At 44.0% G+C, this 11,605-nt stretch overlaps 1 protein-coding gene across 1 annotated transcript in view; it reads left to right on the top strand.

Annotated features, from left to right (window-relative positions):
* Positions 1-11,605, top strand: part of TARBP1 (TAR (HIV-1) RNA binding protein 1) — a 2,802,917-nt gene that overhangs the window by 1,906,975 nt on the left and 884,337 nt on the right. The gene's annotated exons all lie outside the window — the stretch shown is intronic.

Raw genomic sequence — 11,605 nt, 5'->3', positions numbered from 1 at the left:
GCTGTTGTGTTAAGATGCGAATCTTCTGCTGTTGGGCTTTAGGGTGCAAGCTAAATGTCTTCTTCATCACGTATCATGAGTTTTTCTAACTTATTCAATTGATCTCTGTCAGCCTTCCTCCCTTAACCTTTCTTACAGTTTTTCTGGTTTCTCTGCATTAGTACTATCCATTTCCTTGTAAGCCTTCCTACTCATTACAGGGTAATCTTCTAAGTACCATTGCTGCTACCCTGTTTTCTTCTCCTGTTTTACTTTTCCTTCCCCATACAGGGTATTTTACAGTACCATTGTTGGTACCTTAACCTTTCTATTTATTTAAAAAAAGGCTACTTTCCCTTTTTGTGTCAGTAAGATGTCTGACGAGCTTATGGGCTTCAACAAATGCACTTTCTGTGGGCATAAGATCCACAGTTCTTATGCCCACAAGGTGTGTATTTACAGCCTGGGTGCTACCTATTTGGACACCCAGTGGCCTATTTGTGCAGAGTTTAATTCCAGGACATTGAGTGATAGGAGAAATAAAACTAGTTTTGAAAGGTATTTTGCCTTCTTCCTTGTCTGCTGGGGCTGAAACCCCTGATAAGAAGTCTAATAAAGGGAAGCCTGACTTGATTACGAAAGAGAAAGACTCCAGGAAGAGGTCGCCCTACCATTCTACCAGATCAGCTCCAACAATCGAGGCTACAACCAAAATCTCAAAACAGTCGGATCTGACCTCCACGGATCCTAGCTCATACAAAGCTAAGTCACCTCAGACCCGGTCTCCCCGCTTCACTCTTGAGCTGATAGCTCATCAGCTCCATTCCCCTTTCCTACAGAAATGCTGAGGAAACTCTACAGACTACCTTCAGTCAGCTCCTTCGTTAGGTCCTCCAGGAGCTTATTTGAAGCAAATGTGGATAGAATGATGAGAATGTTCCTCAGAACTCAAGTCCAGATGGAGATGATCCTGGCTTCATCTCCCACCAGATATGTGAGCCTACCCTTCACCCAGTCTCAAATGATATCTGTTTTTCTGATTCGACCTGTAGTTTCAGAGCCCTCGGATCCAAGATTTTCGAGAGTGTCCTTGCTGAATCTGAAGATAGGTCATTCTTCCAATCTGACCATGTTCCTGATTAGCTCAGTTTTGACCCTTTCAGAGCAGGACAGCTCTCTGAGCCAAAGTGTCTGTACTGGCTCCAGGGGGTTAGAGTTGAGTCCGAAGCTGTCAGAGATGTCCTTACCCCTTGGTGCCTTGGCATTGGATAGCTAGGGTCTGAGTCCCTCTTCAGAATGGGGTCTGTGGGTATTCTAGACGTGACAACACAGATGGCTTCAGCTGTAGTGCGTGCAGCTGCTGTTTCCTCTGGACTATCTGCCTTTGAGGTAGTGGAGAAGGCATTCTCTTTACCCCCTTGGATCCCACTTGTGTCCCACCATCAAAATTAAGCTCTGAGACTCTCTGGTATATACCACCAGGACAGCCAACCAAATCAAGCCTTCAGTCAGTCATTCCTCAGGACTCCCCCAATCACTTCCAAAACCTCACCAATTCATCCAATTGATGAGGCCCCTAAGAAGAGAACATGTAAAAGGAAATGCCTAGATTCCCCCCAGAAATCTCTCACCAAGGACACAGACTTTGATGAAGGAGAGAGGTCCCCAAGATCTCCACCCGAATACAGTAGACTCCCTCTTATCTGGTCTCATTGGGACCAGACCTTAGGCTGGATAAAGGAATGGCTGGTTAGTCAGAAAAAGCATACAAAATAATATTTATAGGTTATAAATCAGCTAGAATAACAGGATTTGTGTTCATATTCATTAGAAAAATGCATACTAAGTCTAAAACTCAAATGTCTGTCATTACTTAGCCCAGAGGAGGTGAAAGCAGTGTTCTTCTCTGTTGTTTTCTTGCTAGGAATACAGCAGAACTTTGATGGCCAGTTAAAGAGAAGCTGGATAAGAGGGAGAGTCTACTGTAAGTCTCCTTTGGAGAGCTCCTTGAACTTCTCAAGCAAAAAGGTGGATGGTCTTCTGATCCCCCTTTCCAGTTAAAATCTGTGTTTTTGGAGGCTTTCGGGTGTGGCCCAGCTACGTCTTGGGTGGTCCCACTGACTGATGAGTTAATAGACTTTGTCTCATACTGTGCTTGGAAGGAAACAGAAAAAATGAAACCTATTCCCAAGCAGCCAGATATGATGTTCTTCATCTCACATTGCTGCAGTCCTAACACTTGGGTAGTCCGCTGTCCCAGTCGGCCCGAATACCAAAGTATAAGGCTGACGTCGGTCAAGGCGCATTTGTCTGACATCAGGACGTCAGGGTACAAATGCGCATGACCGACATCATATCCTCAGTCTTTTTTGCCGCATGGTCCGATGCAGAAGCAGTATTGCGAGTGCAGGTTGGCGTTCTGAAATTTTCTGAAGTCGGAGTTTCAGACCGAATCAAAGTTGGCTAAGTACCCGTTGGGAATATTTTGGTTTTTCTTGCCTCAGTATTTAACCGGATGTCAGAAAAAGTGAATAACTGTATTTCTTGTGGGAAACAGATACCTCATAGAGATTACCATACCTTGTGTATACCTTGCTTAGGGCCTGAGCACGACGTTGTTGGCTGTCGCTCTTGTGCTAGATTTAACAAACGCACTATTAAGAGAAGATTAGATTGTGCCAGGTTAGTTTTTGGGAAGCGTTGTAATTACAACATGCCGCCGGATGCTCCGATGCCGCTTCGCCTAAAAGCGCAAGGACAAAGCAGCGAAGCCTGGGGTGGAAGAACCGTCTGTCCTGGACGACGGTTCTTTAGAGGGCTCGGTGGAGCCGGTGGTTCTACCAGAAGTTCCTTTGGATTCTCAGGGAGAGACTTTACTGTTACAAGATGTGTCCTCTCAGGAGGTAGGCCAGGCTGAAGGGGCTTCTCAGGTAGCTGTTCTCCCTCCCTTCCTAAGGTGGTTAGGCCCTCCTTCTGTTTCCAAGGCTTCTTCTAGAGGCAGGCCAGGGTTAACTTCATTGGGGTCTCCCTAGTTCTTCAGGGTCTCTGCCTAAGAAACATATGCTTAAAATGGCAGAAGATTTGATTACTATGATTAGAGGTTCTATGCCCCCCCCGATAAGAGGCCTAGGGTGGAACCTGAGCTTGAGAGTTTTGAGCAGTGTTCGGAGGCTTCTGAGTCTTCGGCTGAAGACTTGCAGGAGTTTCCTCCTTATTCTGATTCTGATGTAGATGACTCTACACCTTGCTTCTCCTCCTGAGGATTTTTCTTTTCAGAGACTCTTCATTCCATGAGGGAGCATTTTAAATGGGAAGGTCAAGATTTCTCTGATTCCAGGAAAAGGCTTAGGGAATTTTTGTTTCTACCCCAGCATAGGCCTTTAGCTATACCTCCTGTTCTGGATGTGGTAGAGGATGTTTTGCAGAGGCTTCCCTGAACCCTGATTCTTTGCCTCCTGCCCCAGTTAAACCGGATAGGTATTATAGGGTGCCTGAAGCTCATAAGTATCTTTTAAGAGTCCTAGGGCAGACCCAGAAACTGTTTCTCAGGGCCCTAAAGGTGTTAAGGCTTCTGTTGTTAAAAATCCTGTTCCTTCTGATAAAGAGGCAAGGGCTTTGGATAGATGGGGAAAGAAGGTGTATACTTCTTCCACTTTAGCCATGAGGGCTTTGAATTGCCAGTTTCACATGTTGAAATACCAAAATTATCTCCTTTCACAATTGAAGTCTAAGGTAGATGCTCTGGCGGAAGGTATTGAGTGTAAAGAGTTGCAGGATTTAGTTCATGTTTCTGAACAGGTGGGTAAGCATTCCTTGCAATGTGGTTTTGATGCTGTACAGGCCTCTTCGAGGGTGGCAGCCACTGGTTCTGTTCTTCGCAGGCACGCCTGGCTGAGGGATCAGAATTTAGCTGAACATGTAAAGACAAGGATTTTAGATGCTCCTTTACAATCTGATGTGTTATTTGGTGCCTGTGGAAGCAGTTTTAAAGAAAATGGAGGACAAGGCTAAGTCTATGCAGACTGTTAAAGATTTTTGCAGGTTCAGCCTCCAAAGTTTAGTAGAAATTGGCCTACTAAGGGGTGGACTTATCCTTTTTATGATTCTCAGTCTAGGGGTAGATCTAGACGTGGTAGGGGCAGAGCTCAAAGTTCTTTTAGGCCTAGAACAGGCAGTTCGCCTGCCCAGTCTTCTGGTGAGGGCAGGGGTCAGTCCTTTCGTAAGCAGACCCAATGACTTGCCTTTTCAGCTGCCAGAGCCTTCTCGCCTGGCAGCACCTTTGGGAGGAAGGCTGGCACTTTTCAAAGAAAATTGGAGTGTTATTACCCAAGACAGATGGGTATTGGATATCGTTCACCACGGTTACAGGTTTTATTTCCATACCTTACCTCCTTTCAAAGGCATGCCAGACATTCCTCCTATACAAAGAAAAGAGGCTCACAAGCAAATTTCTCTGTTACTCCAGATAGGGGCCATTCAGCCGGTTCCTGTGCCAGAAAGGGGCCTAGGATTTTATTCTCGCCTGTTCCTAGTACCAAAAAAGGGGAACATGTGGAGACCAATTTTGGATTTGTCTATCCTCAACACTTATCTGGACATTCCCAAGTTCAAAATGTTGACGTTACAACAGCTTTTACCTCTGCTGGGCAAAGATCACTGGATGGTAACTTTAGATCTCAAGGAGGCTTACCTTCATGTGCCTATCAGACTCAGTTGCAGGAAGTATCTGCGTTTCGAGCTGGAAATTCCCATTATCAGTTCTCTGCATTGCCCTTTGGCTTATCTACTGCCCAGAGTATTCACAAAAGTTCTGGCTCCAGTTGTAGCTTTCTTCAGGCTAAAAGGAATACAAATCTATCCTTACTTGGACGACTGTCTGATTCTGGCTCAAGAAAAGGACGAGCTTCTTCAGCATCTGGAATATGTGATAGCAGTGCTAAGATGCCTGGGGTATTCTGTGAACGAAATAAAGTCCAGTCTAGTACCCTCTCAAGACATGTGCTTTCTGGGTGTGAGACTGAATACAGCAGCCCAGATGGCCTTTTTAACCCCGGACAAACAAAAGAATCTTTCCCTTTACTTCCATCAACTATCTCTTCAGTCCGGGCTGACTGCAAGGACAGTCCTTCAAGCCTTAGGGTTCATGGCATCTTGTATTCTGGTGCTTCCCAATGCCAAACTGCATATGAGGAAGCTGCAATGGTATCTAAAAATGTATGGACACAGCACTGCCAGGATTTGGACACTGTCATTCCAATAATACCTTGCATTCAAAAGGAATTTTTGTGGTGGGCTCAGGAATGTCACCTAAACAAGGGACTCTCTGTGACCCGGCCAGAGGCGAGTCAGATTCTAACGACAGATGCCTCAGACATAGCTTGGGGAGCTCATCTGAATGGAAAGTGGATACAAGACAAGTGGCCTGCCAGACTACAGCATCTACATATCAACATGAAGGAGATGTTAGCAGTCCAGTTTGCATTAATGGCTTTCAAGGAGTTACTTCTTCCAGGGCAGGTGTTGATTCTAACAGACAACACAACTGTCATGTGGTACATCAACAAGCAAGGGGGAACACATTCTTATCCTCTATGCAGGCAAGCAGTGATTTTGTGGGAGACTGCGCTTAGCTTGCAGCTAAATCTTCAGGCAAGGTTTCTGCCAGGAGCACAGAACTCCTTAGCAGATGTGTTAAGCAGGCAAATCATGGATCCCCACGAGTGGAAACTGGATCTTCATGTATTTCGGAAATTGACAGTGTCATGGGGAACTCCAGACATAGATCTGTTCGCTTCTCCACTAAACCACCAGCTGCCAAAGTTTTGCACGAAAAGGTTTCATCACACAGCTTGGAAAGTGGATGCTCTTTCGTTCAGCTGGGAAAATCTTCATGTGTATGCCTTTCCACCTCTGCCTCTCCTCCTAAAGGTCAGACAAGACAAGCCAAGGATGATTTTGATAGCTCCAGATTGGCCTCGGCAACACTGGTACCCATTACTGAGGAATCTGGTAAGGAAGCCTCCATGGCCTTTACCTTTAATTCCACACCTTTTGTCTCAGAGGGACGGTCATCTACTCAATGTCAAGCTTCACTCTCTTCATCTAACAGCCTGGCATATTCTGTTTTGAACCACAGCAGGTCTCAACTTCCTCAACAAGTTTTGAATGTGATTATGGAAGCCAGAAGACCTAGTACACGTAAAGTGTATGCAGAAAAATGGAAGAGATTTTTATTTTGGAGTGCAGCAAAGGATTTGGATGTTTCTGAGCCTAATTTGAGTGTGGCTCTTCAATATCTTACTGAGTTATTGGACAAAGGTTTGTCTTTCTCTTCCATTAAGATTCATGCTGCAGCAATTTCAGCTCACTATGATTGTGACCCACCATTGTTTTCTCATCCTTTGTTCAAGCAATTTCTTAGAGGGCAAAGAATATAAGACCCCCGTGAGCTCCTACTCCTGCTTGGGACCTCAATTTTGTGTTGGAGAAACTTACTCTACAACCTTTTGAGCCTCAGCTACTGCTGAATTGAAATACTTGTCATGGAAGACTGCTTTTTGTTGGCCATTACTTCTGCAAGAAGGGTTTCTGAATTGCAGGCCCTTATGGCGGTTGAGCCTTTTGATTTTCATAAGGATAGGGTATCATTACGCACTAATCCCTCATTTGTGCCTAAGGTGGTTTCTAGTGTGGCTTTAAAGCAGACTATTCATTTGCCTACTTTTTATGCAGATCCCCAAGATAGGGGAAAAGATTTTGCACACTTTAGATGTACACAGGCAGTTGCGTTATTATTTAAGCAGGACTAGGGATTTTAGGCAGTCTCAGCAGTTGTTTGTTTCTTTTGCTTTGAGTTCTCAGGGCAAGCCTGTGTCAAAACAAACTATATCTAAGTGGATTGGGTTTTGCATTGCATTCTGTTACTCCCATCATGGCAAGGAGATTCCAGCTGGGATTAGGCCTCATTCCACTAGGGCTACTGCCACTTCAACAGCATTTCTAAGGGGTGGCAACTAAGGATATTTTGGAGGCAGCTACTTGGAGTTCAGTGCATACTTTCTCCAAGCATTACCACCTTCCTCTCTATTCTAAATCCAGGGCTGGTTTTGCCACTGCTGTGTTGCAGGGCATTTTGGCAGCTCCTGCTTCATTATAGTTTAGCCATCCTCCCTTACCTCTGCTTTGGGATTCTACCCAAGTGTTAGGACTGCAGCAATGTGAGATGAAGAACATAGTACAGTTTTGTACCTACCATAAATGTAGATGTTCGAAGATCCACATTGCTGCAGTCCAATTTACCCTCCCTCCTTCCCCTCTGTGTTTAGGGGTGGTTGTGTGGGTGGGGTTCTATTTTGGTAAATTTGTATATATTGTACATATATTAGGTACAGGAGTGTTTGGTGTTTTTTGGTTTTGGCCTTATTTTTTTAGGGTCTTCTGACATCTGGGGCAAGAAAAGACTGAGGATATGACGTCGGTCATGCGCATTTGTACCCTGACGTCCTGATGTCAGACAAATGCGCCTTGACCGACGTCAGCCTTATACTTTGGTATTCGGGCCGACTGGGACAGCGGACTACCCAAGTGTTAGGACTGCAGCAATGTGGATCTTCGAACATCTACATTTATGGTAGGTACAAAACTGTACTTTTTTAGCTCCCCGGAAGGACAGACACCAGTGGAGAAAGGGAGTCCCTGTAGGTGCCATAGTCGTGGTGGCAGCTATTAAAACACGGAGCACAGCTCATATGTTCAATCCCCTAACATGAAGTCTAGGGCCAAGGATAGATTTGGCAAATGCATTTATGTCTCAGAGGCCTTTGTCCTGCAGTCACTGAATTATCTGGCACAGATTACCAAGTTGCAAAGAGATTTGACCAAGGAGCTCTCCAAATCTCTTTCTGGGTCCATGTTTGTGGAAGATCAAAAGAATGTTTCATCACAACTGGCTACTCTTCAGTACATTTCCAATGCTTCCATGAGACTGATATCTGAAGCCACTGAAGGTACCTAAAGGGCGTCTGGTTTGGGCATAAACATTAGGAGCTTGTGCGATTTTGTGGAGCCCTTCAAGTCTTCATTCATCAGTGCTTCCTTTGGTGGATCATCCTTATTCAGCCCTAAAGTGAAGGAAATGCTCTGTAGGAGTGAGCAAGATTGAAAGACCTTTTCTGCCATTAGGCTGCATTATTTTACCCCTCAGAAATCCTTCTCTCAGAATAAAAGAGACAGTAAGAAGATGTGGTTTCACAAGTCCAAAGGCCCTTTCCAAAACTCACAGGGAGACAGTTCTCCCCAGGGCAGAGGGGGGATCTCTAATGGAAGATGCCACCCTCGGGTGGCCAGCAGGGCCAGGGTTTCAGGGATACCTTCTCGGATTTCTCAGATAAACCCTACTAGCATTTCTGATATGTCTGGCTGCTGTACTCTGGAGACAGTCAAAGGGCACTTATCTCTTCACCCAGAAGCCTGGGCATCCATCACAACAGATACTTGTTTACAGAGGATTATATCCAGAGGTTACTTCATGCCATTTTCCCAAATTACCCCTATGAAAATGAAAATGATTTCTGATATTCCACACAGTCTGAGGGAGGCAGCAATCTTGAAAATAGAAAAGCCGCTAGAAAAAAAAAAAAAAAAAAAGAGTCATCCAAAAACTCCTCCAGGCCAGTTAGGATCTGGAACCTACTCAAGATTCTTTTTAGTGCCAAAAGAGACAGGAGATTTGAGACGCATCCTTGGTCTCAGCAAGCTTAACCAGTGCATGAAATATTCAGAGTTCCAGACAGTCATGGTCCAGTCCATTTTGTGAACAGACGACTGCTGGATGTGTTCGATAGATCTTCAGGGTGAGTACTGTCCCATCAAAATGAACAGGTGCTCCAGAAGATATCTGTGCTTCCAGCTGGGAGACAATCATTACCAGTTCAGACCACTGCCCTTTCGCCTCACTCAGCCCCCAGGGTGTTCACCAAATGCAGGGCGGTGGTAGCAGCTCACCTGTGACTGCTGGGATTCCTAGTGTTTCCGAATCTTGATGACTGGGTTCCAACTGCTCTGACCAGGCATCTACTTGTACAGACAAAGGTCATGGGTGTTTACTAGGCCAATGACCATAAGGGCCTTTTTACGCCTAGCCATGTATCCCAAATCTCTGACAAATTCTGATAACTGCAAGCAGTTGTGTGATACAGGGAAATATTGCCAGCCCAGCTATCTGAAATTTTGTAAATAATTCTGTGTCATTTGTGAATATCAATATGATTTATACAGAACTGTATGTTATGTACTGAGCTAAAATGTAACCACAGCATGCCCTGCTGACTTAGAACAGAAATGTGTATAAACTATATACCTGTGCAAATGTATGTTTTTAACAGCAGAAACTAGAACATAAAACTTGCAAAACTTCAAGAAAATAAATTGAAATTAAACTGTTTTACGATTGTGCTATAAAAGTTCTCTCTCAGTTTCAGTGTAGCAGATATTGTGTAGAGCTAGAAGTTTTCTATTGTCTTTTAAAAGTGTCTGATTGTTTTATGACTTCCAAGATCTGCAAACATCTGAGAGAGATGTATTTTTCACACAGAGATATTAAATTCTGTTAGTTTCTGTTTTAGCCTAGGAACTGAAGTCAGGTGACAAAAAGTGATGTTATCCAAGCTAACCCAGCAGTAATATTTGATATTAATTTAAGAACTCTCTCAGAGGGAGACTGTGCATATTGTATTTTGTCTTTGACCTGGAAACATCCGCTCAGCATATCCTCTGCACTTGCCTTGTTGTAAGTAAGATTTAGGGCATAGTATCTCTTTTAGATATCGATAGGAATATAGTAAAGATTAGTTTAGATGTTTTCTGTATTTATATCGGACTTTCCTGCAGTGTTGTTTTAAAATATTTCCTGTGATTTTGAACTCTGAAGTTACTGTGTTGATTTACTGAGTATTGTCTTGTACTTTTATTATTTATTATTAAATATATTTAAACATATCTTTGTGGCTGATATTTGTGAGATGTATTTAAGCTGTTAGAGTAGTTGCATATCTATTTGGTGACACTGCGCAGGCAACTCCTGAGTAGTCCTGCAAGTCTTGGTCAGACTACCATTTGGATAATAGTTTACACAGCAGGATTGAGCACCCTTTGTTAAGGGCCTTAAAAGTAGCTGATAAGGAGTTCTGGTGGCAGTGATAACTACCTTATAGTCTGGGCAGAAGGGGGCATAGCTGTAAACTTGTGCCATTCATTCCCAGGTGTGTGTTGTGTATAAATCAAATCTGTGTGTGTGTGTGTGTGTGTGTGTGTGTGTGTGTGTGTGTGTGTGTGTGTGTGTGTGTGTGTGAGCTACTTGGGCAGTGGCACGAAGCACTGGTTGGACAGAGAGAGAGTGTTGGGGGGACTTGGCTTGGAACCCTGGCTAAGGACTCAACTCTGTAGCTGTGCCAGTGGGGAGTCTTATTGGGGATCTGGAGAAAGAGGAAGAAACCAGCCCCAGACTGACTGTGATCTCTGTGTGCTCTTAACGGAAATTGCACTTTACTGTCTGCATACTTGTCATCCTCCCAGTGTGTATGTCCTTTAATGTTGCCAATGGTGAGAATTGAGGTTCCTTGTTACTGGGCCAGTGCAGGGGCGTCACAAGGGGGTTGGTAGATGAAGCATTTACAAGCAGATGCCTGGGAGATAAAACATTTATAAGTTGCCTTTGTCCATTAGAGACATAGGTGCCAAACCACAGATGAATGTCCTGTTCCCCATCCAGTTGTTCAAGTTGCACTTCAATTGGGTTATGGAGGAACTGTACTTCACATGCATGGGAAGCCTTTTCCATAGACTGGGTGGTCTCTGGGATACATACCTGTTTCTCCAGCATGTCCTGTTTGTCACAGGTAAGGTTTAAGTCTTTAGAAAGAGTAATTCTGGTGCTGTTTGTTTTGTGGATATGCAGGAGGGTCCGTCAGTGTTAGGTCTGATACTGCCCTGTATGCTAGGCATAGCTCTCCCCTAAAAAGCCTGTGGGAGACCGAATACAGTGATAGGGCCTTGAGAAGGTCTGCATAGGACATTTTACTTGCACCCTATATTCTTTCAGTGAGGAACCTCTGTGGATGCTTCAATTGTTGGATATGGCAGGTTAGGTAAATACTAAAGGGGCATTGTACTCAATGATAGTTCGGATGAATGCCGAATACAGTGAAACAATGACTTCTTTGGACTTTTTGATTATAAGTTGAGCAACATAAAATGATTTCCACACTGGTGTAGACGTGTGTTGGTCAAAGGCTAGATTACTACCTATCTTTCTAAGTTGGGAATTGCTGTGTGAAGGCTTAGTGTGTCTTATTCTAAAAGTGTCTTAGTTCTGGTTTAAGCAGATGGACTTCAAGCCAGTTATTTTACATTAAGGTTTGTGGTCTACACTCATATGGGAGGAGAGGGTAGATTTTGCCCTTCTGAGCTGGACATTGCTGGTTGAAAGCTTATATTGCCTGCTTATTTGAACTGCTTCTTTCTGAAACTGGTGTACCTTGTTTGCTGTAGAATAGACTAGATTCAGACCTGCTGGATCTAGCTCTGTTTGTATAACTTGAGCATTAAACCAGGCCATCTTTTGTTGAAG

The sequence above is a fragment of the Protopterus annectens genome, chromosome 1.part1 (assembly GCF_019279795.1).
Source record: "Protopterus annectens isolate FY-2018-M chromosome 1.part1, PAN1.0, whole genome shotgun sequence".
Lineage (NCBI taxonomy): Eukaryota > Metazoa > Chordata > Ceratodontiformes > Protopteridae > Protopterus > Protopterus annectens.
The sequence above is the reverse complement of the archived record's forward strand: the minus strand, read 5'-3'. Positions and strand labels throughout refer to the sequence as shown.